This window comes from Cryptomeria japonica, chromosome 1 (assembly GCF_030272615.1).
Source record: "Cryptomeria japonica chromosome 1, Sugi_1.0, whole genome shotgun sequence".
In the NCBI taxonomy this organism is placed as follows: Eukaryota; Viridiplantae; Streptophyta; class Pinopsida; order Cupressales; family Cupressaceae; genus Cryptomeria; species Cryptomeria japonica.
The window spans coordinates 435,832,372-435,841,293 of NC_081405.1; positions in this window are offsets into that span (position 1 = coordinate 435,832,372).

Below are 8,922 nucleotides of genomic sequence, written 5' to 3' on the forward strand. Positions count from 1 at the left end.
GGAAGTGGAACAATTTGAGGAAGGGGAGATCACTAGCTCACAAGAAGAAAAGACTGACTCTTCCCCTCTCACAATCAGGTCTGATTTGCAAGAGGCCCATAAATGTGCTATATTGGGTATGAACCTTTTGGATTCTGATCAAGCCTCTGAAACAGTCAATAGCTCTTCACATGATTCTAGATCACCTAATTGGGGTAAGGAAGAGGAAATTTATAGAATCCTTAGTAATCCTAAAGAGGTTTTTTGATAAAAAAACCGATTGGAAAATTCCAAAACATAGGAATAAAAAAGGATCCACTCCCTCGGCTCCCCAATTAAGGAAATCTAGTAGAATTGCTCAAGTTGATGTAGGGTATGTCTCCTCATCCCCAGGATGACCTTCAAACCATAAAGTTAGAGATAAGGAGGCTGGCAAGAACATAGCAGATGGGACTCAGAAGACTTTGAAGGAGTTAGGAATTGGTAAGTAATTATGAAGATTGTTTCTTGGATCATTAGGGGACTTAATAATCCCCACAAGCATGATATTATTAGGAATATGATTAGGGATAGCAAACCTAATATTTTTCTTATTCAAGAAACTAAGATGAGTAGAGATAAGGTTGAATCTTTGAATTTCTTTAACTCTGGGATTATCAATGGTGGTAGCTCAAAAGGTGCCTCTGGAGGCATTGCAACAATTTGGAATCTAAATAGTGTTAAAGGTCATGTTCTTATTCAAGAAAGAATTTTTTCTTGCATGAAATTTGAGAATTTAAAAGATGGAACCTCTTGGGTCCTCACTAACATTTATGCTCCTAACACCTTGAAAGCCAAAAGCAATTTTTGGAAAAAACTTATGGAAATAAGGGACAGTTTCAAGAACCTCAGCTGGTTGGTCATGGGAGACTTCAACACCCCTTTGAGAGAGGAGGAAAAATTTGGTGCAAGCCCTCCTCAGTTGGATAGCAGACTGGCCCTTATGGATTTTATAAACACTTAGTCTCTTAATGATGTGGAGATGCAGGGATGCAATTACACTTGGACTAACAGGAGGGCTGGAAATGACCTTATTCAAGTTCAACTTGATAGGGCTCTTATTTCTGATGATTGGTATAGACTTTATTTCTATTCTCTATCTACTCATATTCGTGTTGGGTTTGACCACTATCCCATTACTCTTTTTTCTGACCCCATCAATAGAAGAAGTCACTTTCCTTTTAGCTTTGAAAAAATGTGGACTCTTCATCTAGATCTCACCCATAAAATTCAGGAATGGTGGAACATTCAAGTTTAGGGTACTGCCATGTATAAAGTTGTGAAGAAACTTAAAAGCACAAAAGACAACATAAGGACTTGGAATAAATCCAGCTTTGGGAATATTTTTGAGGCTAAAGGAAGAATTCAGGAAGACCTCAATAAAATACAAGTCCAAATCCAGAAGGATGGATTCTCTACTGTGACTATTGATGAAGAAAATGAGATCCTCAAAAGATATCATGAAATCATTGCTAAAGAAGAAGCTTTTTGGAAGCAGAGGTCTAGATGTATTTGGCTGAAGGAAGGAGATAAAAATACCCAATTCTTCCATATGTTGACTATCAAACATAAAGCGGCTAATAGGATTAAAAAAATGATGGTGGACAATCGGGAGCTGGTTAAGGAGGAGATAAGAAATGAGGCCAAATGCTTCTTCACTGATCTTCTTTGTAGGGATCAAAGCCTAGATGTTGATGTTCAAAATTCTTTCCTTCACAACATTCCTTGCCTAATTGATGAGTAGAAGAATGCCTTCCTTACTTCTATCCCTTCAAATTTGGAGATCAGAAATGTTGTCTTTTCTTTTCAACGTAACAAAGCCCCTGGACCTGATGGCTTCCCCATGTTCTTTTTCCAAGAGTTCTGGGATATTGTTGGGAAAGATGTCTCCAGTGGGGTTAAAGAATTTTTTGGGGCTAGAAAACTTATGAAAGAGATTAATGGTACCTTCATTACTTTAATCCCCAAAATTCAAGGTGCTGACTCCATGGATAAATTCAGACCAATCATCTTATGCAACTCTTTTTATAAGATAATTTCCAAGGTCCTAACCTCCAGACTCTTGAAAGTCCTTCCTTCTTTGATCAGTCATCAGCAAAATGGTTTTGTGCTAGGAAGGCAAATTCTAGACTCCATCATAACTGTCCATGAGAACATCCACTCCCTTGTTTTGGCTAAGAAACAAGGTTTTATTCTCAAGCTTGATCTATCTAAGGCCTATGACTGGGGTGATTGATCCTTCCTCATGAAGGTCCTTTTGGCTTATGGCTTCTCTATTAAATGTGTGGACCTCTTCAAGCAGCTCATCTCCTTTGCCTCCTTTGTCGTTTTTGTTAACGGATCTCCCTCCTCCTTCTTTAAAGCCTCCAAAGGGCTAAGGCAAGGGGACCCCATCTCCCCTATCCTCTTCATAATTATGGCTGAATTTTTTGGTAGGTCCATGGAAAGCATGCTGACTAGAGGTATTTTTAAAGGTCTCCAACCTTCCTCTGCAAATCATACTTGCTCCCACCAACAATTTGTGGATGACACCATTGTTATGGGGGACTCAAGCATTTCAGAAGCCAGAATCCTGAAGGACACCCTTTGCAAATTTGCTTATACCTCAAGACAGCTTATCAACTGGGTCAAAAGTGAAGTGTTTTTTATCAACACTCCTGAGAGAAGACAGCATAGAATCAACAGAATTCTGGAATGTCATATTGCTAATCTTGCTGCTACTTACCTAGGTATCCCCCTAGGCATTGCTCCACATGATTCCTTTCGGAGTTCTTTGGTGGATAAATTTGAAAGAAAGCTTGTTGGTTGGAAAGGTGATCTCCTAAGTCAGGCTAGCAAGCTTCAACTTCTTAAAGCATCCCTTCAAAGCATTCCTAATTATGCCCTCAGCCTCTTTAGAATTACAATTAAGCATGTTGATGCTATTGAAAAAATTCAAAAAAAAATTCTTTGGTCTAGGGTAGAGGAAAAGAAAAGAATGGCTTTAGTGGCTCAGGACAAGGTTTGCATATTGAAAAGTAAAGGTGGTATGGGCCTGAGGAGAATCTGGACCCTCAATGAAGCTCTTTTGTCTAAATAGGTTTGGAGACTGTTCCACTCTGACAGTGAGTGGTGTAAAATTTGGTGAAGTAAGTATCCTCTTATGTCTTCTTCTCTTCTCTCTTTCATCAATTCTGATTTCAGTATTAATGGGTCCCACATTTGGAATCATGCCTCTAAGTGTAAAGACAATATTGCTAAAGGGGTAAAATAGAGAGTGGGTAATAGTAGGAAAGTTAGATTTTGGGAGAATCCCTGGTTGTTTGATAAGCCATTAATGGAAATCCCTAATTGGGCCCCTTTTTCTACCCCCTATATTAGAGTCTTCAGCTCCTTGGTTGAGGGGTATCGGATAGGTGATAAATGATAGAACATAGAAGGTATTCACCCTGACCTTATCAATCTCAAGAAACACCTGTCTTCTGCCTGGTTGAACAATGAGGAAGATACTCTTATTTGGAAATATGAACCCAAAGGCAGCATTACTATTTCTTCAATGTATGGAGTTCTTTCCCTAGCCCCCCCTGAGAACCCCTTCTAGTCTATAGCCTGGATAAAGGGTCTTATCCCAAAGATCATTTTTTTCTACTGGACAATTCTTCAATACAAAATTTTGACTTTAAACAATCTTAAGGTTAGATGTTTTATCCTCCCAAATAGGTGTTCTTTATGTCTTGAGGAGGAAGAGCCTATGGACCATTTGGCTATCCATTGTTCCTTCACTGCTTCAATTTGGGAAATATTTCTTAAGAATTTTTGTATGGAATGGGTGTTTCCTAACTCTATCTGAGATTTGTTCCATTCTTGGAGTTATCATTGGTCTAACCCCACTTTGAGATCTTTGTGGCAGCATTCACTCCCTCACATCTTGTGGGGGGTCTAGAAAGAAAGAAACAACCATATCTTCAGAGACACTTCTCTCACCCAAGCTGTTGTTTTCTAGAAAATTTAGAGGGCTATTGTGGAGAACATTAAGATCATTGGAGAACCATGCAATTTTGCCAACCCCATGGAAACTCACATTTTCAACTCCTAGAATCTAAAGAGTGTTGTTAGTACAGATTCTAAACAAAGCAAGAGAGTTGAAGCCATATGGAACTCTCCCCCTCATGGTTGGCTCAAAATCAACTTTGACAAAGTTGCCAAAGGCAACCCTGGCCCAGTGGGATGTGGTGCAATTCTCAGAGATGAAAATGGTAGTTGTAAGGAAATGATTGTTGTTCCTATAGGTTGCAAACTAACCACATGGCGAAAGCTATGGCTGCTCTCCAAGGCATTCTCCAAGCTAAAAGATGGAAATGTCCCTACCTATGGATTGAGGGGGACTCTAACAACATCATCAAATGCCTAAAAGGAACTTCTAAGCCTTCATGGACTATCAACAACCTTATAAAGGCTGCTAGAGATCTCATCAACACCTTTGATAAATGTTTTATCTCGCACATTTATCATGAAGCTAATGGTCTAGCTGATTGGACAGCCAACGTGGTGGTCAATCATAACAATATGGTTACCTAGAAGGGTGAGGAGGGTCTCCTTAATGACGTCAGATCAATCATTTTCATGGATCGATACAATTGCACCCCAAAGATCATAAATGAACAAAATAATTATTAAAAAGATTAATAGGAGGGCTATGAATAATCATCATGGTGTCAGTACCATTTATGACAAGACAAACACCATCTTTTCCCATGCTTTCTGGGTATATGGGGTTGCTTCAAGAAATTTATTTCTTGTATCTTTCTACAACTCTTGACCTTCTATTTTGAAGAACAAAAAAATGGGAGGAAATAGATGCCACTATGAACCTAGCAACTATAAGGAGTCAAAACAAAAGGAGGTAATTTGGAGCATCTTGCAGAAGGGCAGGTTTACAAAATTTATGGAGAGACTCCATGGGACAGATGCCACAATCACTAATTTTTTTTGCAAAAAATTGGAGGAAGGGCACTCTGAAGATGGGAGATCAAACTATCTCCATTGATGAAGACCTCATTTCTCAGGTCATAGGTCTTTGTAGGGAAGGAAGCAATTACTACAGACACAGAAAACTTAGTAAGGAGGCTATTCAGCGATATCTAAAATGGCAAAGGAGAAGAAACGCCTGGTGAAGCTAAGTAAGACCTACTACCCGCCTAGGGCTTTTGTTAAACCATGGAGGGAGGTTTTGTTTTCTATTATGTGATACATTACCTTGGATGGTAGATTCACTAAAGTGTATGGCTACCATTTTGTATTGCTCAACCATTTCAGGTATGATGAAAAAGTTAATCTTCCATATTTCTTGATTTGTTCAATGAATGCTACCATTAATTCCATAGAGAGAACCTTAAGGGTGATACAACCATGCACCAAGGTCTTATGGTTTTAATATACAACCATTTAAAAGCCAACCAAATTTCCCATCCCTGGCCTTCTATCTTTGAGTCTGAGGAGGAAGGATCAAATTCTGGTTTTTCAATAGGTGATGAGTCTGATAGTGATTTGATAAGTGAGTCAGAGGAGAGTCTGGAAGACTCTGAAGCTGAACTTGGTAAGAAAAGAAACCAGGTGAGTACCAAACCATCCTCTTCTAAGAGTAAGAAAAAAACTAAAGAAAAGGGTTTCCAGATTTGCTCCTCCTTGGAGGAGGAGGTCTCTGAGGACTCTGAGAGGGATGAACCCCAGTCCCCATGGAAAAAGAAAAATAAAACTTCTATTCAAATAAGGAACACACAGAAAAGGTAGTACGGTTATGAAATGGAATTGGAGGATAAAGTGCAGAGAAAGGATCCTCATGTCGACCAAAAAGTGGAGTAGATCACAGGGGAAGGTTTTGATCAGAGGGTTGGTGGAAATGTCAATCAAATCACTAGTGGCGATGTCCCCAATAATGAATAGGGCCCTAGTGAGAAAAACCCCCCTTCAAATCCTCCTAGTGAGGGTTTGAAAGGGTTTGTGGACACCCTCAAATGGTTAATCAACATTCACAAGAAAGTTGTGGAGGATAATAAGAAGATGACCCACAAGGTCCAACTTCTGGAGATAATCAATATTGGGGAAGGCAAATATATGGTGGATTATATTGAGGATTTGAGTAAAACTGTTGTCAGAGCTGAAGAGATTAGAGATTCCTTTAACCCTAGGTTTGAACAAATTGAGAAGGCCCTGGCAAAGATAAAAACCAATGACAATGCTACAGACCAGAGAATGGTGTAAATTGACAAAAAATTCAACAAAATTGAAAAATGCCTCAAAAGTATTGCTGAACAAAGCTACAGCATTCTGAAGGTCTCAGTCGACAATACCAAAATTCTCATTAGCAAACTAGAGAATGAGAAGGATTCCGTGGAGCTAGAACCTGACACTGAAGGTATGGGAGAGGTGCAAGCACCTAGAATGAGGACCAAAGGAAAAAAGAAGGAGAAGAAGCCAAACAAGGAAATGGAAGAACTCAAAGTTGTTTCGGCAAACTATGACCAGTTGGTCAATATGGCGGATCTTCTTAAGTCTTTCTAGTTGTTGTTTGTTTTTTAGGTCTTTTCTCTGGTTATTTTGCTTTGTTGTTCCTTTCTTTTGTTGTCCATTCGGTTTACTAGCCTTTTTGCTAGTCTTTTGTAAGATGTTTCTATGCTGGTCTGGATGCTCTATGTCGAACTATCTTATTATCCTATGTTAAAGGTTTCGGTCCTTAAAACCTATTTTTCATATTAATCAAAACAAATCAACAAAGAAAAAAACAAAGAAAAGGAAAAAAAATAGAAACAAAAAGAATAACAAGAGGATAAAAGAGGGCCTACCTCAACAACAACAAAACCAGCACAAACCAAAGGGTTGCCCAACACTACTCGCTTGAAAAGCCTACGAAAATTGCTCATAAATGAATGCACAGATTGCACCCAGAAGCATGAAATTAAAAATCACGAGTGAGAAAAATGAACAAGAAACCCTAATATATATCCCCCAAAAAGGGTATTAATTGCAGATCAAGATGGGGCTCAGAGACAGATGTCGGGGATCGAGGATCCCTGAGACAAGGAGTTGGTGTTTAGGGATAGGACCATACCCAATCCCCAAAAACTAGAAGAAAGAAGGAAAGAAAGGAAGGAAGGAAAGAAGAACTGAAAAAAAACAAGAAGGCAAAAAAAAGGGGGGGGGCACATCTCTCAAAGAGAAAGATGGGGAGAGAATTGTGAAGGTACAACAAAAATATTGCAAGAAATGGATTTTGGGCCATAAGTTTGTAGCTTTGTTTATAGTGAAGCCTGCATAAATAGAGAATGTTATATATAAGACTCGTTAAAATTGGAACCCTAGAAACTAAACCTTTATTATATACAAACTAAAAATCAAATCATATATGTATATGCGTGTGTCTGTATATATATATATATATATATACATAAATGCACACACACATGTATGTATGTATGTATGTATGTATGTATGTATGTATGTATGTGTGTGTGTGTGTTGTTGTGTATGTATGTATATGTATATATAAATATATATACATATATACATACATACATGTGTATCTATGTATATGTACATATACATACATATATATGTATATATATGCATATATATGTATGTATATAATAAATATAATTCTATACATACATAGATATGTATATAAACATATGCATACATACATACATACATACATACATACATGTATGTATGTATGTATGTATGTATGTGCATATATATGTATGTATATATGTATATGTATATAATAAATATTATTATATACATACATAGATATGTATATATACATATATATATGTATGTATGTATGTATGTATATTATATACATACATAGATATGTATATATACATATATATATATATATGTATATATATATGTATGTATGTATGTATGTATATTATATACATACATAGATATGTATATATACATATATATGCATATATGTATGTATATTTATGTGTGTATACATATATATTTATGTATATATATGTACATATATGTATCTCTATATATGTACACATACATACATATACATATATATATATATGCATACATGCATATGTATATACATATGCACATACATATGCACATATATATGTATTTACATATGTACATATATATGTACACACACACATATGTATATGTACATATATACATATATATACACACACTGACACATACACATACATACATACATACATACATACATACATACATACATATAAATATGTATATATATGTATGTGTGTGTATGTATATTTATATGTATATGTATATCTATATGTATGTGTGTGTGTGTGTGTGTTTATCGATGATCACTTTTGACTGGAGCTTTGAACTAGTGGGGCCACCGTGGGGTACCCCATCCCCGAGTACATCATATTTGTTTTCAAGCCATTAACACCTCTTTTTTGTCCTCCTTTTCTCTCCTCCTCCCTTTTTCTCCTTACCTCCTCCTTATCTCTCCTTACCTCCTCCTTATCTCTACTCATATTTCTCCTTACCTCCTCCTTATCTCTCCTTACCTCCTCCTTATGTCTCCTATCCTGCCTCCTACATCATCCCTTCCTCTCCCTTTGTCTACCTTCACTGGTTGTTGTCTCTTTCTATCTTCTTTTGTGAATCTTGCAACTCTCCTACTCAATCCTGTAGGTCACCTCCCTCTATGGATCATGCCACAACTTTTGTACATCATCATTACTTGTGTGGAATTATTGTTTTGTCCTCATCATCCATCCATTGCCTCCTTCACCTCCTATTGACATTCTTTTTCACTTGTCACCACAAAGGCTTCTTACTTTTTCATCCTTCCATCCTATTGTCAACCACCAATGATCTTCATCAAACCTTGGTCTGGGTGAGATTTCAACCATGGACACAACATCAACATTG